A 26,721-nucleotide genomic window follows, 5' to 3' on the forward strand; every position below is an offset into this window, starting at 1 on the left:
CCGAAAGTTGACTTTGTGGTTACCGGGCTTGTATTTTGGTTTCGGAAGTTAGAATAGGTCCGTTTTGTCATTTATGACTTGTGTGCAAAATTTGAGGTCAATCGGAATTGATTTGGTAGGTTTCGGCATCGAATGTAGAAGTTAGAAGTTCATTAGGCTTGAATCAATGTGCGGTTCATGGTTTTAGTGTTGTTTTATCTGATTTGACGCTTCGAGCGAGTTTGTATAATGTTTTAGGACTTGTTGGTATGTTTGGTTGAGGTCCCGGGGGCCTTGGGTGGATTTCGGATGGTTATCGGGTTGGAATTGGGACTTAGAAATTTCTGATGTTGCAGGTCTGGTTTCCTTATTCGCGATCACGTGAGTTAGTCCGCGATCGCGAAGGTTTATTTGGGAAGCTGGGGATTTAGTGTTATGCGATCGCGTGAAGGTGTTTGCGATCTCGTATCTGGAGAAGGCAATGAATCGCGAACGCGTGGGCTAAGCCACGTTCGCGAAGAGGAAATGAGGCAGAAGCTGGGTCACGCGCTTTGTTCTTCGCGATCGCGTGAAGAGGGTTGCGGTCGCATAGGTCTGATGAGTCAGTGCATTGCATTCGCGTGGGGTATTTCGCATTCACAATTTGATTTTGGGAGCTCAGATTGAGGCGATTCTTGGAGAGATTTTCAGGGGAGTGATTGGGGTAAGTGATTCTAACTCGGTTTTGGCTAAATTACATGAATATATCATTAATTTCATCATTTAATTAGTAATTTGGGTTGAAAAATTTGGGGAAAATGGAGAAAACTTCTTAGGCCGAATTTTGGGGATTTGAGCGGCATTTTGGTGTCGGATTTTAGTAATTTTGGTAAGGTTGGACTCGTGGTTGAACGATTGTTCAGATTTTGTAACTTTTATCAAATTCCGAGTCGTGGGTCCGAGGTTGACTTTTGAGTTGACGTTTTTGACCTTTGATTAAGAACTTAGCAGTTTAATATGGAATTGATTCCTATAGCTTGAGTTGATTGTATCGAATTGTTTGTGGCTAGATTCGAGGCGTTCAGAGGCCATTCGCGAGGCAAGGGCTTATTGGAGTAGATATTCGCATGGTTTGAGTTAAGTAACACTTCAAAACTTGGTTATGTGGCTAGATTCGAGGTGTTCAGAGGCCGATTCATGAGTCAAGGGCTTGTTGGAGTAGTGATTTGCATGGTTTGAGGTAAGTAACACTTCTAAACTTGGTTCAGTCGATTATGTGGTACCGTTTAGTTATCTTATCTGAATATTATTACTGTACTCTATGTGTTAGAGCACTTAAGCTGTGATTTATGTTAGAAAGCATGTTTAGGCTATGTACTGGTGACATTGGGACCCACAGTGGTCGTTCCTTGCTGTTGAATTATTTGCTTAATTGCAGTTATGTACTCAGTTGCATTCAGCATTGCATATCGTATCTCAGTATCTCTATTAGCAGACATTGTCACATCATGTATCATTGATTTGGGCTGCTTTGCATGAGTGTTGTGAGCCCGAGAGACTGGAGAGATTGATAATTGAGTGAGGCCGAGGGCTTGTTTGTGAGTGATATTGATTGGATTGGGCTGGACGCTGCAATAGTTACTATTGACTCATAATGGGTTCGGGCTGCACGCCGCATTGGGTATTATTGATTCACGATAGGATCGGGCTGCGCGCCGCATCAGGTTTTATTAGATCTTGGGCAGGATCCGCCCCTCCGGAGTCTGTACACCCATAATGAGCGCAATTGCTATTGATTCATGATGGGGTCGGGTTGCACGCCACAACGGGTACAATACAGTGCTGAGTGACTCAGTGTGATGAGTGAGAATTGAGACAGTCAGGTTTAGTACTTTGAGAGTGTGAGTACGCGAGGCTTCCATTATGTTGCATCACATACGATATGCATACTGGCATGTAGATATAGAGATGTCATATTCCTCATATCATTCAGACTTGGCACATTTTATCTGTGTTGAGCTTAACTGTTAAACCTGGAAACATGTCTACATTCCTGTACTGGTACCTGTAGTTTATGAGTTTCTCTGAGATATTATTGTCATATTTCCTGTCAATTTCCGTATTGTTAAATTCTGTATTTGGACTATATTATTCGAGCTCGTCACTGCTTTCAACCCAAAGGTTAGACTTGTTACTTATTGAGTTGGTTGTACTCACGCTACACTCTGCACTTCGTGTGCACATCTAGGCATTTTCGGGCACGACGGTTGCTGATTTTGGGAGCTTCTTCAGTCGGAGATCATCGAGGTAGCTGCTTTGGTGTCTGTAAACTTTAACTCTCCTCCTTTATCTTTTAGTTTTGTTTATATTGTTATACCTTCCTAGACAGTATTTCAGTAGTCAGACTGTGTTATTGTATGGATGCTCATGTACTCCGTGACACCCGGATCTTTTGGGAAATTATGTAATGAGTTATGGCGTTTTCATTCAGTTTTATGAGATTTTTACTTACTTAAACCTATTTCAGTATATTTTGAATTTACGATGTTGGTATATGTGAGTTGTCGGCTTGCCTAGTACCATGATAGGTGCCATCACGACACTTGTGATTTGGGGTTGTGACATGATCGATGCAAAGATTTCGTACAATGTATCTTTTGGAAGGACTTGGATACATGAGAATAGAGTGGTTGCCTCTACCTACCACCAATGTTTGAAGTACTGCGAGGATAGGATTGAGAAGAAGATAGTTGTTGAAGACAAACCAACCACTGACTCTAAGTCACACTTCGCCGATGCAAAGTTCTACTTAAGGAACCACATTGTGAAGGAGCTAAAGGTTTATGATGCCACAAAGAGCAAAAATGTTGAGTTCACAAATAAAAGAGCTGGGGTGACTGCTGGTAAAATCGCTATTGAGGAGGTACACCCTAGCCCAAATAAATCTTATTGAGGTAATATTGTGCCTTATGGCACGAAAGTAACTCTTATGCTCCGATATGTCCCTAAAATGAAGAAAGAGGAAGGTGAATAATCTAATCTCCAAACTAACGTGCTAAAGGGTTTAACTCTTCCGATCAAACAAATTGAGGCAAGTAAGTTGTCCTCGAAGCCATATGGAGGGTTCGTGGCCCAAAATCTTTCGCAAAATATGGAACTTCATACGAAGCGTACGGATGAAGGTGTGGTCCTAATGCTTACAAGTTATTTGCAAAGGCTGGACACAACCCCAATGAGCCGTAAAAGTTAGGGAAGCTCCCATCAGAAGCTGCTATGAGGCAACCACATGATGGTTTAACATAAAGCAACCCTCACCAATGCACGTTTCCATAAGTAGGTCAAGTAACAATCATATCACTATAGAAGATAAATCTGTTATTTCCAACATGCCTTCTGTCTTTGATCGATTTGGAAAATCAACTGCAAGGACTTCCGTATTTGAGCAATTAGGTCCATTGAAGAAGAAGAACAAATTCCAAAGAGATCATCAAAACATAAGAAAACCTGCTTTCTCAGGATCCAGAAGATCTCTAAGCATTTCCAAAGTTTGGTTCCTTCTAGAATCAGGAGACATACAAAATTTGTGGTTTCATGTGAAGAGGTACTGAAGGCAAAGCCGTACACTATGGTCTACATAAAGGAATGAGATGAAGACGAAGAAAGTGTGGGTTCTTCTTATCATGTTATTACACAAGGCGGGCAAGATACTTCATCTCTAATGGAGGATGACAAGAAATTGGAGGATGTTTCATTGCGTTATCACATATCATTCAATGATGGAGATCCTCAAGAAGATGAAGATGCGAAAGAAGTTTTTCCTGAACTTAAAGAAGGGGTGAAGATAACAATTGATGCCTTGAAAGAAGTTAACCTTGGCACTGATGAAGAACCGAGGCCCACCACATAAGTGCTTTATTAGCAATCAATGAAGAAAGAACTTATATTGAGTTACTCAAGTAGTTTAGGGATGTCTTTGCTTGGAGTTACAAAGAGATGCATGTCTTGGACCCCAAAATGGCAGTCCATCACCTTGCAGTCAAGAATGGCATTCGTCCTGTTAAGCAAGCTCAAAGACGCTTTAGGACGGACTTGGTTCATTTGATTGAAAGTGAAGTTAACAAACTCATTGAAGCTGGATTTGTTCGTGAAGTAAAATATCCAATATGGATTTCAAGTATTGTCTCTGTGAGAATGAAGAATAGCCAAATTTGAGTGTGTGTTGACTTTAAGGATCTCAACAATGCTTGTCCTAAAGATGAATTCCCACTTCCTATTCCAAAGCTCCTGATTGATGATACCACTGGGTATGAGGCAATGTCATTCATGGATGGTCCATCGGGCTATAACCAAATTTGCATGGTGCCAAAAGATGAAGAATGTACATCATTCTGTACTACAAGGGTATTTATTGTTACAAGATAATATCTTTTGGCTTGAAGAATGCGGTGCACTTACCAAAGGGCTATGCAAATTATTTTTGATGACCTCTTCCACAAAAACATTGAATGCTATGTTGACGACTTAGTGGTGAAGTCAAGAAAGAGGAGTGACCGCTTAAAAGACTTGAGAATGGTGTATGAGTTGCTCCGGAGGTACCAACTTAGGATGAATCCATTAAAATGTGTATTTGGAGGTACTTCTGGAAAGTTCCTTGGTTTTATTGTTCGACATTGAGGATTCAAAATTGATCAAGCCAAAGTTGATGCAATTTTAAAAATGTATGAGCCTCGGGATATTCATGAATTGAAAAGTCTACAAGGAAAGCTAGAATACCTTAGGGGATTCATATCAAACCTAGCTGGGATGTGCCAACCATTAAGTCTCCGTATGAAGAAAGGCGTTCCTTTCAAGTGGGAACAAGCTTCTAGCAATGCCTTTGAAAGTATTAAAATTTACTTGACGAAACCTCCAGGTTTGGCAACCCTTATACCTGAAAAGTCATTGATACTATAGATTTCATCACAAGAAAGGTCAGTTGGAGTGCTATTGACCCAAGAAAATAGTGAAGAGAAAGAAAACTCCATTTACTACTTGAGCAGAATGATGACATCAAATGAGCTAAATTATTCCCCAATCGAAATGCTATGTTTGGCGCTAGTCTTATCAATTCAAAAGTTAAAGTACTACTTTCAAGATTATGTTGTTCGTCTTATTTCTAAATCAAATCCCATCAAGTTTGCAAAATCTATCCTTAATGATCGATTAGCAAGGTGGTACCTCCAGTTTCAATAGTTTGAGATTGTGTACATCCCCCAGAAGGCTATAAAAGGATAAGTGTTAGCAGGCTTTTTGGAAGATCACCCTATACCTGTTGATTGGGAGCTAACTATGAACTACCTGATGAGGACGCAATGGTCGTTGATGTTCTACCTCTATGGAAAATGTACTTTGATAGTGTTGCATACCGCGGAGGAGATGGCGCTGGCGTAGTGTTTGTCACTTCTGGAGGTGAGGTTCTGCCCTACTCCTTTATATTAACACAACTCTGCTCCAACAATATTGCTGAGTATCAAGCATTAAATACTTGGGCTTGAAATGGATGTCAATATGAACCTGTTGCAATTGCAAATCTTTGGTTATACCTAGTTGGTGATCAATCAACTTTTAGGTAGTTACCAGGTCAAGAAACCTTAACTACGCTCATATCATGATTATGCTAAAATAATTAATAGGATGGGTCAATGACGTGACTATTCAACATGTGCCTAGGAAAGAAAATAGGAAGGCTGATGATGTAGCTGCTCTAGCTTCATCATTAACTCTGCCTGGTCAAGTGCAAGTTACTATCTGCCAATAATGGGTAGGACCGTCACCAAATAGGATCAAAGTGATGAAAATGAACTCGCGCATCTTGTCGCTATTTTTGAAGCTGAGAAGGAATATTGGCGATAACCTATTATCGGAATATTGGCGATAACCTCTTATTGATTACTTGAGCTATGTGATAATTCCAAAAATTTCAAGAAGAAGGACTGGAATCCACCGTCGCACACCACATTTCCTTTACTATTAGGAAACTCTATACAGAAGATCATTCGATGGAGTACTCTTGCGATGCTAAGGGGAAGATGAAGCACTCCAAGCTTTTCAAGAAGCACATTTTAGGGTATGTGGGTCACATCAGTTTGGACCAAAGTTCTACTTCCGTATAAAAAGGATGAGATATTATTGGCCAACGATGGTAAAAGATTGCTTGGACTACGCTCGAAGATGTAAGGCTTGCCAGTTCCACGCAAATTTTATTCATTAACCTTATAAAGCTCTACATCCAAAAGTTGCATCATGTCTATTCGAGGCCTGGGGATTGGATGTTGTTGGACCACTACCAAAATCTTCTGACGGACATTTGTATATCTTGGCTACAACCGATTACTTCTCAAAATGGGCGGAAGCCATTACTCTCAAGGAAGTAAAGAAGGAGAATGTTGCACACTTCATCCGAGTAAATAACATCTATCGCTTTGGCATCCATCGATACATAATAACAGATAATGACAAGCCATTCAACAACAAGTTGATGAACAAGATTTGTGATCTCTTTGGCTTCAAGCAACACAACTCTTCTATGTATGATGTCGCCGCCAATGGTCTAGTTGAGGCATTCATTAAGACTATGAAATTTGTTGAAGAAAGTCATCTCCAAATCCAAACGAGATTGGCATGGCCATATGGAAGAGGCTCTTTGGGCGTATAGGACAACTCACCGCACACCCACACAAACAACCCCTTATTCACTCGTCTATGGAGTCGAAGTCATTTTTTCACTCGAGTGTCAAATTCCTTCATTGCGATTAGCTATTCTGGAAGGGATCATTGATGAAGAAAATGCTAGACTTTGACTAGTAGAGTTGGAGGCTCTTGATCAGAAGAGGTTGGAAGCTCAGCATAGTTTGGAATGTTATCAAGCTTGATTATCTCGAGTCTTCAATAAAAGAGTTTTCCCGAGATCTTTTCAGGTAGGAGATCAAGTCCTTGTCGTATGAAGACTCATTATTACTTCCCATAAATCTGGAAGGAAGTTCACTTCAAAATGGGGCTTACAATCTGGTGGATACAGATGGCATGAGAGTCAGCCCTATCAATGGGAAATATTTGAAGAATTATTATCCTTGAAGCTGCTACGCTCCTGGATGCATGAGCCTAATCTGCATGTCATGAAGCCCTTTAAATTTGAGCAAAATCTTCAAGTTATTTTTTAAATCCGAGCAAAGTCTTCAACTTGTAAACTCTTCAAATTTGAGCAAAATCTTCAAGTTGCAAAGCTCCTCAAAATACGAGCTTAAACTGCAAGTTGCTATGCTCCTTAATGCAAGATCATAAACTGCATGTTACTCCTAGCTCCCAAGAGTATAAACTATGCACGACCCAAAAAAGTACGCTAGGTTGAAACCCTCGAAAGGGGTAGCCTAGGAAAAATTTAGGACACAAAAAAGTCCGTTAGGTCGAAAACCTCGAAAGACGACCTAGTCAAAAGTTAGGACATAAAAAAAGAGAACTCACTCATTCTGAACTACGGTATGAATTGATCCTTTTCACCGAGGTACTTAGGCAGCATAGTGTTTCATTCTAAATTTAGTCGCATGAGTTAAAAATATAAATCACCCTAAGCATTGTTCGAATTGAAGTATGATGGAATATAATCTACTTGATTTGCACTTGAAAATCAAGCTTACATGTATTCTTTCACTGAGCTTCGTGCCTTATCAAATATTGATAATTCAATGGGGGAAAGCCTTTACAGGAAATTGGCAAATCCGATGGGATAGTTTTAGTCTTCTAGAAGGAGGCCAAGTCTCAAGTTGAAGTATTCAACCCCTCCAAGTCATCAAATTGAAGTCTTCAAGTCCGTCGGTCTTCAAGTTCGCCGATCTTCAAGTTGAATTATTTAAGCTCCCCAAGCCTTCAACTTGAAGTCTGCAAGTCCCTCGATCTTCAAGTTAAAGTATTCAAGCCCCTCAGTTTTCAAGTTGAAGTATTTAAGCCCTCCAAGCCTTCAGGCTGAAGTCTTCAAGTCAGCTAATTCTTCAACTTGAACTCTAAAAGTCCACCGCTCTTCAAGTTGAAGCGTCAAAGTTTGCCCAATCTTCACGTCTGCCAAAGCTTCAAGTTGAAGTTTTAAAGTCTTCCAGATCTTCAAGGTGAAGTCTGCAAGTCCGCCAAGTCTTCAAAGTTCGCCAAGCATTCAAGTTAAAGTCATCAAGTTACCAAGTCTTTAAGTTAAGGCTTTATAATTTTTCAATTAAGGTGAATGTTTAAATCTCTTTGCACCTTAAGTTGGCCTCTTCGCGAATTCATACTTTGTCACAACCCAAAATGTAATGACCCGACCAGTCTTTTTGGGCATTTGCATTCTGTTCGGTAGTTTGAGGTCTTGGGCAGCTTCGTATGAGGTATTATGACTTGTTTGTGTGGTCGGTTTTGGTTTTCGAATTGGAAGAATGACTCTCAACTTGGAAGCTTTAAGTTAGAAGAGTTGACCGAGTGAGACTTTTGGGTATTTGATCTCGGATCAAAGTTTTGATTGTTTCATTTGGTCCGAATGGTGATTTTGGACTTGGGCATATGCCCAGAATTGCATTTTGATGTTTCTATAAGGATTTGGCTTGATTTGGCGAAAGTTGGCAATTTGAAGAGTTCATAGGTTTGACCGGGAGTTGACTTTGATTTTATCAGGTTTGTATTATTTTTCTGAGGGTTGAAATAGGTTCGTTATATTATTTGGAACTTGTGTGCAAAATTTGAGGTGATTCGGAGTTATTTAGACGTGTTCGGCGTAAGTTTGAAATTTGGAAATTTGAAATAGTTCATTAAGCTTGAATTGAGGTGTGGTTCGTGATTTTGATGTTATTTTGTGAGATAGAGACCTTGAGTAGGTCCACGCCATATTTTGGGACTTGTTGGTATATTCAGAGGGGGTCCAAAGAGGCTCGGGTATGTTTCAGATTGATTTCAGACCATTTTGGGTCATGTTGGATTTTGCTGGTTGGTAGGGATCTGGTGTGGTTGCACCTGCATAACTTTGGCCACAGGTGCGGAGCATCAGATGAGCAATTTCAGGTTACAAACTCTTATAACCTAAGAGACTAAATCCTAGCCACTTGATTACCTACAACCACTCTGATTGTAGCAAAACGCTCAAGCTAACTCTAGCCTAAGACTTGAATTCTCCTACAGAGAAAAACCTCAAAAGTGCTTCTTAAATAAGCAAATAAGGTTATAAATCCACAACACCTATTACAAGATTTAGACACAAAAGAACTGAAGGAATCTTCAATATCAAGACTTGGTTCTTCAGTTTGATCTCTCTCTTGCTCTCACGATTTGCTTCTTGCTTTGTGTTCTCTCAACGTAGGTGCTCTCTCCAGTAAGAAGACAATCTTAAAGTATATATTGACACGTGTTAGCAATAAGGGTTAGAAATAAACAAGGAAACTATAAAGGATCTCCTAACCTTAGAGAATAAAGGAAGTATAATAAAATTATATTTCTTCCTTAAATAAATTGCAAATATAACTCCACGTCCTTACAAACTTGGTCTTCAAGTTTATAATAAATATCCTCTAAGATTGTCTATTATTTGGGTGGTTTCTAGGTCATAAAAACCGAAATAAAATAATATTTCGTGCAAAAGTAAATCCTACTCTCGCTAGGATTAAGTACCAGCGCTTTATAAGAACCAACTGAAGAACCAGGTCCTTTAGCATGTTTCTAAACTACATGTTTGTTAATCATCAAAATTCTAATTTCCAACAAGCCTAAACTTAGATAAATCATAAATAAGAAAGACGAACTTTATAAGTTGCATAATGTATGGGTTAAAATCGGTTTATAATAAATGGTCGAATAGTAACATGACATGTGGAACCGAAAATAGGCAAATGGCAGGTCAGGGAATAACTAATTCCGAATACAATGAATGCAATCGATATAAGATAAACCGCGAAGGGAGCATAGCCGATAGGAGAAGATCACAGGGTTGTCATCGGATATCATTCAATGAGGGAATATTTACTAACCTTAAATGAGCGACCATTGCAGAGAATATTTGCATTCATGGTCTGTCATTACGCGTTCATCAATGTTTCATTATTAACATTTAAGAGGAGCTTGATCCTAAGATCTTGTTTCCTTAGGTAAAGCTATAAATAGCAGGCTCAGTAGCCATTGTTAGTACATGAAAGATTTTGCATACAAAAGCTTTATTTTATTACTTTTGATCTCAATTAAGCAACTCTATTTACATTTTATCGTTATTTTCACTTTTGTCCTTGGAGACATTGCATTTGGAGCCAGGCTTGTCATCTTCTTCAATTTCAATTGTTAATCTGAATTTTAATCTTATCTATTTATCATTTTTGTATCAAATTAGCTCGCTTGTCTATAAACCACATAACAAATTTAACTATACCATTTTACAAGTAAATAATTTGGCGCCCACTGTAAGGCTTAGACAGTTGCGTAATTGCTTTGATCCTTACATTTATTATTAACTTGTTTTGATTCTTTCCTTAGCAAAAACAATAAAAGAAGATATGGCAGCTAATGATGTTAACAATACACACAATGTTGAGGGACACGAAAAATTGTCCCAACATGATGACTCAATCAGTGGGACTTGCAATGAAGGGGATGAGGCGACCCTGATTTGAGATGGTCAGCATCCTCGACATGTGCGGGAACCTACACCCGATGATGCGGAGGAGGAACATGTCGTGGAAACGATTAAAGTCTTGAGAAAACAGCAGAAAGCAATCATGAAACACCTCTCAAGATAAGATCGGGTGATGACGAAGTTAAACCAAGCTTTGTGGGGTGCCTCCAATAATGTGAACTAAAGGGCCCCGATTCCTCCCAGTGTTCCTGCAAACCAAACAACTCAGAGAGTTGATAACAACACCCTAAGGGGTGAAGTTAGCTTTGATGAAGCCAGAAGGACCGGTAGCGGATCTGGAAATAACAACGGGAATGATCCCTTCAAAACCGAGCTCATGAGGTTTATGAGGGAAATGAATGAACGAATGGATCAAAACGCAAAGGAGTTTCACGCTTGAATGGATCATATTTCGGGCGCACCACCAGTTCTAAAAAGGCCCAGATTCGAAAAAATACATGCAATTGCCAGTTAATCCGAGTGCAACACCAGAGTTAATTTCTAAGAGGTTCAAGATGCCGAACATACCAAAGTACGATGGGACTTTGGATCCACAGGAGCACATCACAACTTACACTACAGTTGTGAAAGGGAACGACTTGGCTCAATATGAAATCGAGTCGGTCTTACTGAAGAAGTTTGGTGAAGCCCTCACAAAGGGGGCCCTGACATGGTATTCTCTCTTACTCGACCATTCAATTGACTATTTTGAGATGCTTGCAAGATCGTTCATTAAGGCCTATGCCGGAGCCAGGAAGGTTTAAACAAGAAAGGCGGACATATTCGAGATTGCTCCAGGCAAGTTCGAACTGCTACAAGAGTTTGTGATCCGATTCCAAAAAGAGAAGATGTTGCTACCGACTGTACCAGATGAGTGGGCAGCGGAGGCATTCACAAAGGGTCTAAATCCGCGGAGCTCCGATGCCTCTCGAAAGATGAAGTAAAACCTACTCGAGTTTCAAGAAACCACATGGGCCGATGTCCATAACCGCTATGAGTCAAAAATAAGGATAGAAGACGATCAACTCAGGTTCCCAGTATCAACAAAAGGACGTGATTGAGACAAGAATCAGGATAAGTTTAAAAGTGACTTTAATGCGGATCGACGGTCCTTTAGAGGTCATTTTCTACCATATGAAAGAACCGAAGGTCGTAGCAGCAAAGGGTTTCGGTCATCGGATAAGTTTGCTCCTGATAGAAGAACTGATTGTGCCTGGAGCAACAGATCGTTATAGGAGAAGGAAGTTCCAAGGGCCCGAGACTCTACATATCCCAGGTTATCAAATTATAACTTTAATATCAACTTAGTAGAGTTGGTATCGGTAATGAGGAATATCAAAGAAGCATGGTTCCCAAATCCATTCAGGTCTGATCCAAGCTAGAGGGATCCTAGTTTATGATGTCAATACCATGGGACTCGCAGCCATAGAACTAGGGACTGCCGACATCTTCGTGAAGAGGTGACGATATTGTTGAAAAACGGCCACCTAAGGGAATTTCTAAGCGACCGAGTTAAGAACAACTACAGCCAAAGCCGAGACAATGCAGAGCCTTCGAAAGTGGCAGAAGGTTCCCCTCGGCTGACTAACAACATGATTTTTGGAGGGAATGAAGTCAACAGTGTGACCTTTTCAGCAGCAAAGAAAACGAAGATATCAGTGACTCACAGTGAGAGATTTCAGGAAGTCGCAGAAGATGACATCACTTTCACGTAGGAATATGATGACAAACTTTTCCTACCACAAAATGACACTTTGGTAATCTCTCTCAATGTATTAGATTTCAAAATTAAACGTGTTTTGGTTGGTCTAGGAAGCTCAACCAACATCATCCAATGGAGAGTACTGGAGCAAGAAAAGCTATCCAGAAGCATCATTCTGATGACAAAACTCTTAGCTGGATTCAACTTGACAAGTGTGACTACCCGATAGGAGATTTTACTGCCCACAAACGCCGAAGGGTTGATCAAAACCACTCTATTCGAAGTGGTAGATGGTGATATGGGTTACAATATAATCCTTGGAAAACTGTGGATACCAAGATGAAGGCTGTTCCTTCAATATATCATTGGCTATTGAAATTCCCAACGCCGAAAAGAGTTAAGCAAATAAAGGGAGACCAACCGGAGGCAAGGGAGATGAATGCGGTAACTATTTCCAGCAACAAGGAAAACGAGTCCAACAAATAGCAACTACAAGAACCGATGCCTCCCCCATTTCTGAATGAAGACGATAAGAATGAGGAGTCATCGGAATCCTATCAGGTTTAGAGATATTTTCAAGTACCGAAGAAAATGGATGCGACCAAGTCGACCATAGAGGAACTCAAGCAAGTGGCCTTATTCGAAGAGTTTTTGGAGAGGAAGTTTCACCTGGGGACAAGATTGAATCTCGAGCTCAGGTTAGGGTTTATAAATTTTCTTAAAGCTAATGCAGACTGCTTTTTGTGGTTGCACTCAGATATGACTTTTATCCCATTGGAGGTGGATGTTCACAAGCTGAGTCTGGACCTAAATTTCCCACCGGTAAGGCAAAAAATAAACACACGATAGTAGAGGTCAGTAACAAGTTTGTTAAAGAGGAGGTAACCCGATTACTCAATATTGGTTCCACTCGAGAGGTAAAATATCCAGAATGGTTAGCCAATGTAGTTGTAGTTCCACAAAAGAATAAAAAGTTTATAATGTGCGTAGACTATAAGGATTTAAATAAGACGTGCCCTAAAGACTCATTCCCATTGCCAAACATTGATCAAATGATTGATGATATAACCAAATATGAGTTAATGAGTTTCCTTGATGCTTACTTCGAGTACAATCAAATCAAGATGAACGCTAAGGATCAGGAAAAAACTTCTTTCATAACGAACTTTGGCACATATTGTTATAATGTGATGCAATATGGGCTTAAGAACGCCAGAGCTACTTATCAGAGGCTCGTTAATAAAATGTTTGAGAATTAGATAGGCAAAACTATGGAGGTATACATTGATGGCATGTTAGTCAAGTATTTGAATGCAGGAGATCATTTGAAACACCTCCAAGAGACTTTCGATATCCTGAGGAAGCAAAATATGAAACTCAACCAGGAGAAATACGCATACGGGGTTGGTTCCGGTAAATAGGGTTCTTGGTCTTGCAAAGAGGTATCAAGGTAAATCCCGATAAAATCAAAGTTATTGAGGACATTTCGGACCAACTGACAAATATAAAGGAATTACAGAGGCTGACCAGAAGATTGGCGGCTCTAGGCAGATTCACCTCGAGATCTTCTGAAAAGTGCCATAACTTCTTTTCACTTTTGAAGGAGAAGAACAATTTTGAATGGACTCTGGAATGCTAAAATGCTTTGAAAGACCTAAAACATTACTTATCAAGCCCCCTGTTACTGCCAAAATCGGGGTAAGGCGAGCAATTATTAATATATCTAGCGGTCTCGAAAGTAGCGATTAGTGACGTTTTAGTCCGAGAGGAAGAATGTACACAATTTCCCGTTTACTATGTTAGTAAAATATTATCGGGAGAGGAGATTCGCTATCCACACATCGAAAAGCTGACATCAGCTCTCGTAGTCGCCTGTCGAAAGCTTAGGCCTTATTTTCAGTGTCACCCGATAGCCGTTGTGACAACCTTTCTGTTAAGGAATGTCCTTCACAAGCCTGAGTTGCCAGGCCGTTTGGCTAAACGGGTTGTCAAAATTAGTGAGTTCGACATTGAGTACAAACTCAGGACTACGATCAAGTCACATGTTTTGGTCGACTTTGTGGCCGATTTCAGTCCCGCATTAATGCCTTTGGCTGCTAAGGAAGCAGTGCTGGTGTCGGAAACGACATCAGGAGTTTGGACCTTGTTTATTAATGAAGCTTCCAATGTAAAAGGGTCTAGTCTAGGGATAGTTATAGTCACGCCCTCAGGAGAAACCCTGAGGTAGGCCATTAAAAATGTTTCATTAACTAATAATGAAGCTGAGTATGAGGCTTTGGTTGCAGGACTTGAACTGGCTCGGGGACTCGACTCTATCATGCCCCAAACTCAGGGAGCGCGACCGGCACTCAACCGAGAGAACCCGACCGAGCAAGCCTATTAGACTTCCTTCTACCCAAACTCATCCATGAATAAAGAGGAGATGTACTCCATTAATTAATCACTAAAATTTTTTTATTAACAACTTCCTTTTCATTCCCATTAGTAGCTTCATTCATAATTTCCAAAACATTACGAGTTTATAGAATTAATGAAAAAAACATAATTTTCAAGTACCAACATTTCTAGTTCAATTCCCAACATCAATCATAACCCACAACCTGTCCACGGAGCCTCTAAGTACAATAGAAGAGTAATATGGAAATGCCGGCAACAAGGCCCCGGCTATACCTCAAAACACAGTACATGAGAAACAAAAGATACATGACCCCGAAATGAAATGGGGCTCACCAAATCAGCTAAAAAGAGTGTACTGCTATCACTAATCAATGCCGCCTACTGAAGAACCACCTGCATCCATTAAAGATGCAGCGCCCCCGGCAAAAAGGACGTTAGTACTATCGAATAGCACTAGTATGTATAGCTAAAAATCCTCTTTCAAAATAGAATTCCCATATAAGAAAAGGCAACACATAGAAACAACAAGTCACAATCAACAATATCCAAACATCCAGTTAAAATATAATAATTTTCAAAATACGAACTTCATATATAATTTTGGTTGGGAGATCATTAGCACCGATATACCATCGTCTTTGTCAGCACGGAGTCCGATCACACCGGATCGGCTAGGACATCTCCCCACGAACAATGTGGTTTGACATGTGATGCGAAAGAAAGATGTTACCAAGAGTAGTACCACCATATGCGCAATATGGCGTCTGATCTCCACCCGATCAGCTAGGCCGCCTTCCCACATATGCCGTGCATGTTGACTTTTCCAATCCACAAAGGTTCCAGTTTCATCCCAATTAAGGGGAATAATATCACAATCCACCCCTACACCGGCACGTGTAGTTTCAGGTGTGGGCCTTATGACCCACCCTTCCTCGGTATTGCTAATGATGCTCCCAAAAATAGTTTTGATTTGATTTGTAAACAGAAATATCATAAATACAATTGTACTCACCTCAACATCTTTCACATTGTATGAATTCTCATTAGTATTTCCAGTCATTCACAACGATAATATTTCCTTGGCTCATTAGGCCATTCACAAGATTCTTTATTCCTGGTACGATGGCTGTATTTTATATTCCACACTTTCACCTCTTTCAATTTCAAAGATCACCATCAAGTATCAACATATAGGATATTTTAAAATCATATACTTCAAATCCATTTGAAATGGAAACTTCAAACACAAATGGTTTCTTCCCAAAGAATGAAGCATACCAACCAACAATAGAAACACACATGAAAAATCATAAACAGTCAATACACCATTTACTCTTGCAATACTCTCCCCCAGAAATGACAATGTACAATTTCAACACATGAGTATATAGAACTCGAATCACACTGGATATATTTATAAATCAAAGCATTAGTTAAAGCAGCCACTAATGGGCATGAATTTAGTACAAAAGCTTTTAGACAATTCTATCTTTCATTGAAACACGACTCAAAGCCATAACCTTTTAATACGTAACCCATGCTTTGAAACTTACAGAAACATTATGGAATTCAATTCCAAGAGAGAAAGTTTAGCCAACATACCTCAATCGCGCTTCTTTAGACTCTACAATTATCTGGAACACTTAGCAACCTCAATCTATTTTAGCAATATACAAAATTGAACCATAATTAGGAAGATATTCATCGTCTCAGCTCATTTGAGCATTTTATCAGACACTAGGTGTGCAAATTTAACCACAAGGTTCTTCTACAAGATTTCCTTCACTCCACAACCCAATCCTTACTTATTTAAGCTCAACAATCTTCCCACAATTCTTATTGGTATATGCATGTATAAATAATAATCTCATACCCATGAATCATACTCCTAATCAACCATCTTCTACCCAAATTCGAAATTGAAAAAACTAGGGTATGGAACCTTACCTCTTAGATGAAGAACTTGTGGGTTTTCCTTGTTAATCTTCCAAGATTTGGTCAAGAATTGATGAATAATTAGCCTAGGGTTTTCCTCTCTCTCTAAAACACTCCCCCTTCTCTCTGAAACATCAGATTTTTGCTAAAAAAGGGCCCAAAGCGTGTATTTAACGAAGTAGGGTCGGGTTTTAAAAACCCAAAAATGGAGCTTCGGAACAGGTTCTGCGGTCGCATATGCGACCGCATAATGGATATGCGGACCGCATATCGGTCGCATAATTACAGACCAAAACGATCAAAAATCTATCTGTGTATGCGGTCACTATGCGGTCCGCATAACTATTATGCGATCGCATAATGCACCGCATAACAGTTATGCGGTCACATAGCCGACCACATAATTGCCCCGGACTGGCCCTTCTCCTGCTCACTTGTGTGTTCATTATGCGGCCCGCAGACTGATTATGCGGTCGCATAATGGACCGCATAAATGCGTTTTTCCGCCAAAATATTTCTTTTACTTTCCAGTGCATTGTTCAACCTAGTCCGGCACCACGAAACCTTGAATTCATTTGCAAAATTTACGGGGCTTTACACTGAAATACTTCAAAAATTTTCCGGGGTGTTTCAGACTCCGAGGCTATCGAGATAAAGTTTGATTTCCAGCTGGTAGTAAACCAAGTATACGGGAGTTTTGACACAAAAGAAGAGCGCATACAACAGTATGTGAACAAGGTTCAGGCGTTGCTCGTACGATTTAGAGAATGGCCGTTCATACATATTCCACGAGAAGAAAATGTGGAAGCAGATGCATTTGCCAATGTGGGGTCATCTATGGAGATGAAAGGATCTGACTCCGGTACCGTCGTTCAACTTCTATATTCGGTATTGGATGTGGATGGTTACTGCGACGTCAATTCAACCAACCTAGTCTGGGAATGGGGAAATGAGTTTGTCGAATACCTTCTGCTGCACCCTATTTTGCATGAGTCAAAACAAGATTCAACTAGTGGTTTCCCCGTTAATGATGAAAGAGAGTCGCCACCTAATATTTAAAGATATACAAGGGTACCTATTCAATTTTTAATCATTGTCCTATTGATATGCTAACTAGTGAGATTTGGGTAAGGGTTCTTGTTCTTCTAAGGGGAAGGTGTTAGGCACCCCCTAAAATCTACCTAAGGTAGATCCAAAGGAATAGGCTAGATTTAGGGAATTAAATGTCTATATTCTACTTGGTTAGTGCTTAAGAGTGTATAGCTTACCCTATGTCATTTCTAAAACTTGTAATTTTGAAAGGAAGATAGTATATGTATTTTGAAAAGAGAATGCGGGTTTTATTTGTAAAAGCCTTGAAAAGTGTTCATATTTGTTCGATTGAAAGAATTTTTGAAAGTAGACTTATAATGCTTTACTTGTAAACTTTGTAAGTATGGCTAGATTTAAAAATACTTTACTTTTGAAACAAAATGGCTCTTTGTGTAACCTTAGTGAAATAAGGGTTATTAGAGAAATGAACTTTAGATATACCTTAAGGATCGATTTATATCTTTTATGCAAGCTTAGAAGAAAATCATTTGAAGTTCTTTGACCACGACTGTATCCGCTGGATTTGTAGGAAAAACTTGATTTTGAAATTATTTGCTCGATTCTGGACTTTCAAAACGAAAGAGCATTGTCAACTTTCCAAATCTGTTTTGAACATCAAAAATTCCATACAAACGGTTAGTATGAAAGTGAAACTGTATAGCAGAAGTGATTTAAACATGCTGAAGTTATTCAACTAATATAAGATATAGTAATTCCTTTTTTAGTTACCTACGATTTTTTTAACTTGCCTAGGTTTCTAAAGTAATTCAAAGAGATAAAAGAGAAAAAAACATTCACTCAATATTATCAGTGCTGTATACACATAGAAACAACAACAAATTTATATAAGCGATGAAGGAAAAGAAGTAGGACTCATTGTTTGGGCTTGAAGAATGTTAGGCCCGGCGAACAACGGACAACAGTAGCAGCTTCTTGACTTCGGACTCAAGGGCTGGAACTTGGGTCTGAGTTCTTGAGAACTCAGCAGGCCCAGTTCAATTACATGTACAAAAGAGAAAGGCAGACATTAGTGACAAGGCCCAACATAATATTTAAATGCGGATAGGATCAACATAAGGCCCAAATAAAACTATAACAAACACTCGTAATTAAGAATACAATAGAATTAATGTAATGTCAAAATAGAGAAATTTACAGTGAAGCCTTTCTTTCATTTAACACTAACCCAAAAGAGATTAATAAATGTCAATGGTTAAGAACTTAAGGTAAAATTCTATTTATGGCCAAGATAACCTTTGGATCCCTGGAACTTCAGAGATCACAAGGGTCTTAGGAACCCCAAGCAATGCTTGTTCAGGGAGAGTATCTCAACCACAAACTAAATCTTACTCCTAAATACCCTTAACCACTCACACTTACTCTTGCCTATAGGTTTAAGTGCCAATGAGGCACTTAAGTTTCAATGTAATAGCAACGATAACACAAATTCAGGCATTTACACTTCTCACAGAAACTGTACAGGGTACTGCTATAAATAAGAGCCAGAAGATAACACCTTAGAGGTCACAATCCAAACACAAGTGTGTATTACATTGTCAAACACTTTTAACATGCTTAAGAGTACTCAAAGAAACCAATTACTGGTGCAGATGAAGGAAAAGACAACAACAGACTATTTTAGGAGTCCAAGTATTAAGTCAAGCGATTAGGGAGCAAGATGATACAATCACCTACTGATAAGTTCAAGTTTACAAGAATCCTCACTCGCAATACCTTAATAGCTTTTCAGACTATGTTTAGATTAATTAGGGGGTCATACATAGACTAACTCTTAGCTTCTATTAGATGTATGAGATAGTACCTTCATATAGAATCCATAAAGAGCATTAGCAGGGGTACTTAAACAAGCAAGTTGGTCTCAACTTAACAGATGATCACTTTCTCTTAAAAAGGTTCCCAATCCCATATTCACACTAAGTTCATTAAGAGTTAAGGCATAGTATTATACTCAGGCAGAGCAAATAACATCAGAAGGTTCATCTTAAGTCTTTTAGTCAGTCACAGTCAACTTATAAAGGCTTAGCAAAGTTCAGTTTTCCTTATGTAACCATACAACATGAGAGCACAAACATAAGTCTGGAAGGCAATCAAAGGTCTATTTCAAAACAAGAATAAGTGAAGAACCTTTAGGAGATATACATACACACACATGAGACATTCCTAAAGAGTGCCAGACTATAACATAGTAGAGCATAGTATCAGATCAACATGCTAATTACAGGGGTTCAGAAAAATGGATTGTTTCAAATTAAGTATGCACAGTTCTAGTAGCAACATAGTGAATCCACTTAAACAAGTTCAATAGATTAACATGATGAAGTTCTAGTTTTAGATGGAATAACTGTCATGACCCTATTCTCCTATAGGCCGTGATGGCGCCCAACGTTACCGCTAGGCAAGCCAAAAGTGAATTAAACCATGTTATTTCTCTTTTAATAGGTTTTCAAGTGATTAAATTCTATTAATTAAAAGGTTAAGAAACCGTAAATTTGTAAATAAATAGACGAAAACAGCTGAGTGCAATCATAACCATAGAATAATCCAAAACCATATGTTTGCTAGTATGTGTGCCAAGACCTGGTGTCACAAGTGTATGAGTACTAATAGATTATACAAAACCCTAGCCATTGTCTGAAATGAAAATAGATAGAAATAAATGTAAAGGAGAGACTCTAGGTGCTGCAGAACGGCTCAGAAAGCAGCTCACCACTAGGCCTCGGGATATCTGGGATGTGCGCTAGTAGTACCGCTAGATGCACCTGCCTCATATCCTGCACGATTAGTGCAGAATTGTAGCGTGAGTACATAAACAACATGTACCAAGTACGTATCTAGTCTAACCTCGAAGAATTAGTGACGAGGGGTCGACTTCGACACGTACTATGGGCTAACAATTTGAATACGAAAATTCTAAATAAGCATGAGATATGTAATTAATAATAATAATCTATTAACAAGAAGGAGCAAATAATCCTTTCACAAATAAATAAATTCCAAATAAATTCCCGTCATTCATAAGAGTAACCTCATAATCCACAAAATAATGTCAAGTATGATTAGGCTCCGAGTATTATTAAGCACGATTTATGCCGAGGTCGTACGACCCGATCTAGAATAACGTGTACACTGCCGATGGACGTGCAACAGGATCCATAGATGCATCTATCACTGCCGAGGTGTTCGGCCCGCTCCACAAGAAGAGAGGATACTTTATAAGCATTTGACTTAAATGTTATAACAAGGCTAAAACACAATGTAATAAAGTTTCCATTAACGGTCAAGTAATCTTCTAGAAGTTTAAGTAAGTGAAATTCGGTCTTTTACAATTCCTCTAACAAGTTCTAATATAATTTTGGGCACTTAAATTAACAAACAGGGTGCAAACATTACAAGTAATCCATGATTTGGGTCCTAAGCTACCCGGACATAAGCATGAATAGTAGCTACGCACGGACTCTCGTCACCTCGTGCGTACGTAGCCCCCACAATTAGAAGCAATTATTAATTTAAATCACCTATGGGGTAAATTCTCTCTTACAAGGTTAGACAAGAGACTTACCTCGTCTCAAGGCTCACTTTCCGGTCACAATTTTGATCTAAAGCCCCAACTCGGTGCCGAACAATCCAAAGCTAGTCCAATGTTATATGAATTAATCAATCAATATATGTTCAAAAGTTCATATTCTAACTATTAGAGTGATTACCCAACCCCAATTGAAAGATTCCTAAAATCCATCCTCGGGCCCACGTGCCTGGATTCCGAAAATATTTGAAGGAAGGTGTTACCCATAAACTCATGAAATCAAATATGTAATTTTCACTCAATTCCATAACCATTTTCCTGGTTAAATTTTATTTTTATCAAAACCTAGGTTATTCATCTAAACCCATGATTTTCATAATTTTTCATGTTAAAATCTACTCATAATCTATGTATTTAACTCACATTGTACAGAAATTATTTACCTCAATGTGCTAGGTGAAAACCCCTCTCCAAGAGCTCCAAAATCACCCAAGATATGAAAGAAATGGGTTAGAAATGGCTTTAGTACCGTAATAAATGAAGCTCACTGCCTCCAGGACTTCTACGGAGAGGGCCTCGCAGATGCGATCCTCCCTCAGCTGGCTCCCTCATTCCTGTGACTAGCGGCTCGCTTTTGCGAGACTGCTTCTGCGGTGAGCTTGTCGCACCTACGCCTTTCCCCGCATCTGCGATCGTCTGCTTCGCATCTGTGCCTCTGCAGGTGCGGTCCTCCCCCCCGCTTCTGTGATTCCTAGGCAACCTTTGCTGGGCCGCTTCTACAGTGGATGGCTTGCTTCTCCGAGCTCGGACCTGCGGCTTCCTTCTGCAGGTGCGATTACATCAGAAGCTGGATGCTTCAGCCATTTCCTCTAAGTCCAAAACTTGGCCCGTGCCTCGTCCGATTAACACTCGAGGCCCCCGGGGCCCCGCCCAAACATACCAACAAGTTTGGAATCATAAAACAAACTTGCTCGCATCCACGGAATGCGGAAAACAACATCAAAACTAAGAATCACACCCTAAACCAAATTGAATCAACTTATGAACTTCAAGTTCTTCCAACTTACTCCAAACGCGCCGAAACATACATTAACTACTTGGAATGATACCAAATTTTGTGCGCAAGTTTTAAATCACCATAAGAAACTATTCGCAGGCTCGGAATCCTAAACGGATCTTGATAACACCAAAACCTACTCTAAACCAAATTTAAAGAACTTTAAAACCTTCAAAGGTGCCAATTATCAATATTAAGCGCTAAAACACTCTCGGGTCATCCAAAACCCAATCCGAACATACGTCCAAGTCCAAAATTATCATACAATCCTATTGGGACCGTCAAATCCTGGTTCCGAGGTCTTCTAATCAAAACTTTGACCAAAGTCAAACTTAGCCCTTTTTGCCCGCCTTAAGGAACCAAGTATACCGATTTCAGCCTGAACCCTTCCAAATCCCAAACTAACCATCCCCGCAAGTTAAAAAACAGTAAAACCACATACATAGAGTCTTATTTAGGGGAACAGGGATCTAGAAAGCAAAATGACATTCGGGTCATTACAATAACCAAGAGAGTATGCAAACATATATAGCAGCTATCAAGCTCTTAAAGACAGCTTAGGCTAGGCTGACAGAACACATACTAAACCAATTGTTGAGATTCATTAGAACTTAGTTTAGTTATTTTCATAGACATACTTATTCAGTGTAGCTCACAGGTATGATCAACAGTCATGCAGGTTAATAGATAATTATTACAATGATCTTTCAAGAGCTACAGAATCACAGAAGCACATTGGAAGAGAGAAAGCAACCTAAACAGCTGATATGCTTCAACTAAATGACAGCCTTGTAGTTAACTTTAAGTGTTCATATCTATTTTAGTTTTGGTTTATCATATAAACAATCTCAAGTGCCTAATACAAGTCAACAAGTAGTACTAAGGTAAAGATCAATAGAGTAAACATGAGAACAGTAGCAATATCACCAGGGAAGTTTAAGGTCAAAACAGGTGTACATAATCATTAAGGTTCTTTGTTAATCACACATAGATTATTCAATTCAGAGACATATTCATCAGGATTACAAAAGTGGTTGATTAGTATTGGTTAGTTTCAAATTATTAAAGAAAAAGTACCTAAAGTATAGTAGTCGATAATGAACTAATAACAACACATATTGAGAAGAAATAAACTAATGACAACATATCATAAGCAAAATTAATTAGCAGAAGATAACATAGTAGACATGATTTTAACTAAATAATTGAAAAAAAAGAAAGGGTTAAAGTGTAATGGCCCGACCGGTCGTTTTGAGCTCTAGTGCGTTATTCGGCGGTTTGAGGCCTTGAGTAGCTTCATTTCATATTTTATGACTTGTACATGTGGTCGGAATTGGAATTTAGGAAGTTCGGAATTGATTCGGAAGGAAAATTCTCAATTCGGAAGCTTTAAATTGGAAGAGTTGACCAAGGTTTGAGTTTTGAGTAAACGACCTCGAAGTCAGGATTTAAAGGTTCCAATAGGTTCATATGATGATTTCGGACTTGGGCGTATGTTCGGGTTGAGCATCAGGTGGTCCGAGAGCATTTTAGCGCTTATTGTGGAAGTTGGCATTTTGAAGGTTTTAGAAATTCCTAAGTTTGATATGAAGTGGACTTTGGCATTATCGATGTCTGTTTGGAATTCTGAGCCTTGGAATAGGTTTGTATCATGATTCATCACTTGTACGTGAAGTTTGGCGTCATTCCGAAATGTTTAGGTGTATTTCGGATGCGTTCGGCGAAATTTGAAAGTTTGAAACTTGAAAGAAGGGTTTGATTGTGGATTCATAGTTTGGATGTTGTTTGGTGTGATTTGAGGTCTCGAGCAAGTTTGTGTCATATTTTGGTACTGATTTGTATGATTGGACGGGGTCCCGGGGGGCCTCGGGTGAGTTTCGGATGGGCTACGGGCCATTTCTCCATGTTTGGACTGTTGTTTCTGGTGTCTAGTACTTCCTTCTTCGCGATCACAAAGAACAGGTCACATTCGGGAAGGTCTCTTGGGCTTCAGGCAGTTTGTACTTCACGTTTTCGAAGCTTTGGGCGGCAGTGTAATGCGATCACGAGGGAAAGGCCGCGATCACGTAGAAGGTTACGTGAGAAGGGGTACCAGGTGATTTGTCCTACGCGTTCGCGGGGGTTTGGTCGCGTTTGCATAGGGACTATGGAGATGACCACCATGTTCGTGACAGGTGTGTCGCATTCGGGAAGAGCGATTTGGTAGCGGGTCGAGGTTGGTCTTCGCGATCGCGAGGGCTTGTCTGCGATCGAGAAGAAGGGGATTGCTGGGCAAACATGTTTTATTTCAGGTTTTGGCTCATTTCTTCCACTTCTCTCATGGTTTGAGCGATTTTTGGAGCTCTTCAAGAGGATATTTTCATCATCTATGGCAAGGTAAGTAATTTCGACATATTGTAAGTTAATTACATGGATTCTATAAGGATTTAAACATGGTAATTGTTAGAAATTGTGGGATTTTTGAAGAAACCTAGAATTTGGTACTTTTGGATTTTGACCACGAAATTGGACATGGAATTAGGAATAAATTATATATTTGAGTTTGTGGTGTTATGGGTAATTATTATCTTCAAGAATATTCGAGTTCGTGGTGTTATGATTTTCGAGCGGAGTTGGGAATTGTTATAAATTGATTAATTAAGAGTCTTTGAGTGTATTTTGATTGGTTTGCACATTGTTCGACTAGTTTCGGATTGATGGGCATCAAATTGAGATGTTAGAGAGGCGTTGGAGCCAATTATGGGACTTCGCAGTAAGGTAAGTCTCCTGTCTAACCTTGTGAGGGGAAATTTACCCCGTAAGTGTTATATTTGTTATGTGCTACATATTGTGGGAGCTACTCACGTATGAGGTGACGAGTGTCCATGCGTATGCTAGAGTTCCCGATTATGTCCGGGTAGACTTAGACTCTCGCCATGCTATAATTGTACTATTTGAGTTATTCTTGCCTGTTTAATTGCTTTAATTCGCATTATGAGCTGAGACTAGACCCACGTAGAGTAATGGACTTGCTATTTTAGCTACTTGACGAGCTGCTTGATGAGCTACTTGATTAGCCGTAGAAATTGTACTTCTCTTCCGAATTTCTCCCGTATTGTGCATATTTATCGGAAAGTTTCTCTTGACTTCCATAACTCACACGTATATTCGTGAGTGGGGGTCAAAGACCCATAAAATCTTTGTACTCTTATCGGATCGGGCCATTCTCCTTGGCAGGATTATGTATCACACTCTTATGGGATTGGGCTGTTCACCACGGCAGTTCTATGAAATACTCTTATGGGATCGGGCCGTTTGCCTTGGTAGTATCATGTATCATATTCTTGTGGGATCAGGACGTTCCCTCGACAGGATTATGTATCACACTCTTATGGGATCGGGCCGTTCACTTCGGTAGTTCTATGAAATAGTTTTATGGGATCGGGCCGCTCGCCTCGACAGAATTATGCTTAATACTTGATAAGGAGTCCGCGTACTCGTGAGTTTCCTGACTTGAGATGTGACTGTTGATTTGTTATTGACCATTACGTATTACATTTGAGGAGGTATCCGATAATTGAGGACTTTGTGTTCACTATTACTATTTGCCTATCTCTGTTCTCATTGTTTATTTACCATGTTTCATACTTGTCTACTTTATTATATTTGATTTACTAGACCACTAGTAAGTGTCAATGTCGACCCCTCGTCACTACTTCTTCGGGGTTAGGCTAGATACTTACTGGGTACGCATTGATTTACGTACTCATGCTGCATTTCTACACTAAATGTGCAGGATCTGACAGGTTCATTTGGTGGTCATTTGGGCACATAGGAGCAATTGCTGAGGGAACTTTATGGTAAGCTGCATTCCATGCTATGATTCTCAGCACACAGAGTCTCCATCATAATTATTTATTCTATCATGTCAATCTTGATTCCTCGTCGTGCGATTTGATTCCATTGAAGCTTATGCCTTCATTTCCTTCCTACTAATTCTTATACAATGTTGAACACTTATTATCAATTGGGCATCGAGTGTTGTAGTGGTACTACAGATGTGGCGCAGGATGTTTCTCCCTGCGTATTCGGGCGGGCTATTATCGTCACCTTGTGGAAGGGTGTTCTGTCATTTCAGCCCAATGTTAGTGTTGCCTACGGTTTCGAGGCTATGCATAGTGTATTGTGATGTTCATGCGTTGTTATCTCGCAGTGTTGGTGTAAATGGTAGAGTTCTTATTTATGTGTCATGGCAGTGAATGACTCAAAAGGATAGTTTAGAGGTTCGACATTTAATTCTAGTAGAGGGAAGGCAATTGGGCTATGGACGTTCATGCCTTGGTTGATGGAGTAGTGAGACTCAATATTTTTGAACGTGGTGGAATTCTCATTTGTGATGTGGTATC

This window comes from Nicotiana tabacum, chromosome 22 (genome assembly GCF_000715075.1).
Source record: "Nicotiana tabacum cultivar K326 chromosome 22, ASM71507v2, whole genome shotgun sequence".
NCBI classification, from domain to species: Eukaryota; Viridiplantae; Streptophyta; class Magnoliopsida; order Solanales; family Solanaceae; genus Nicotiana; species Nicotiana tabacum.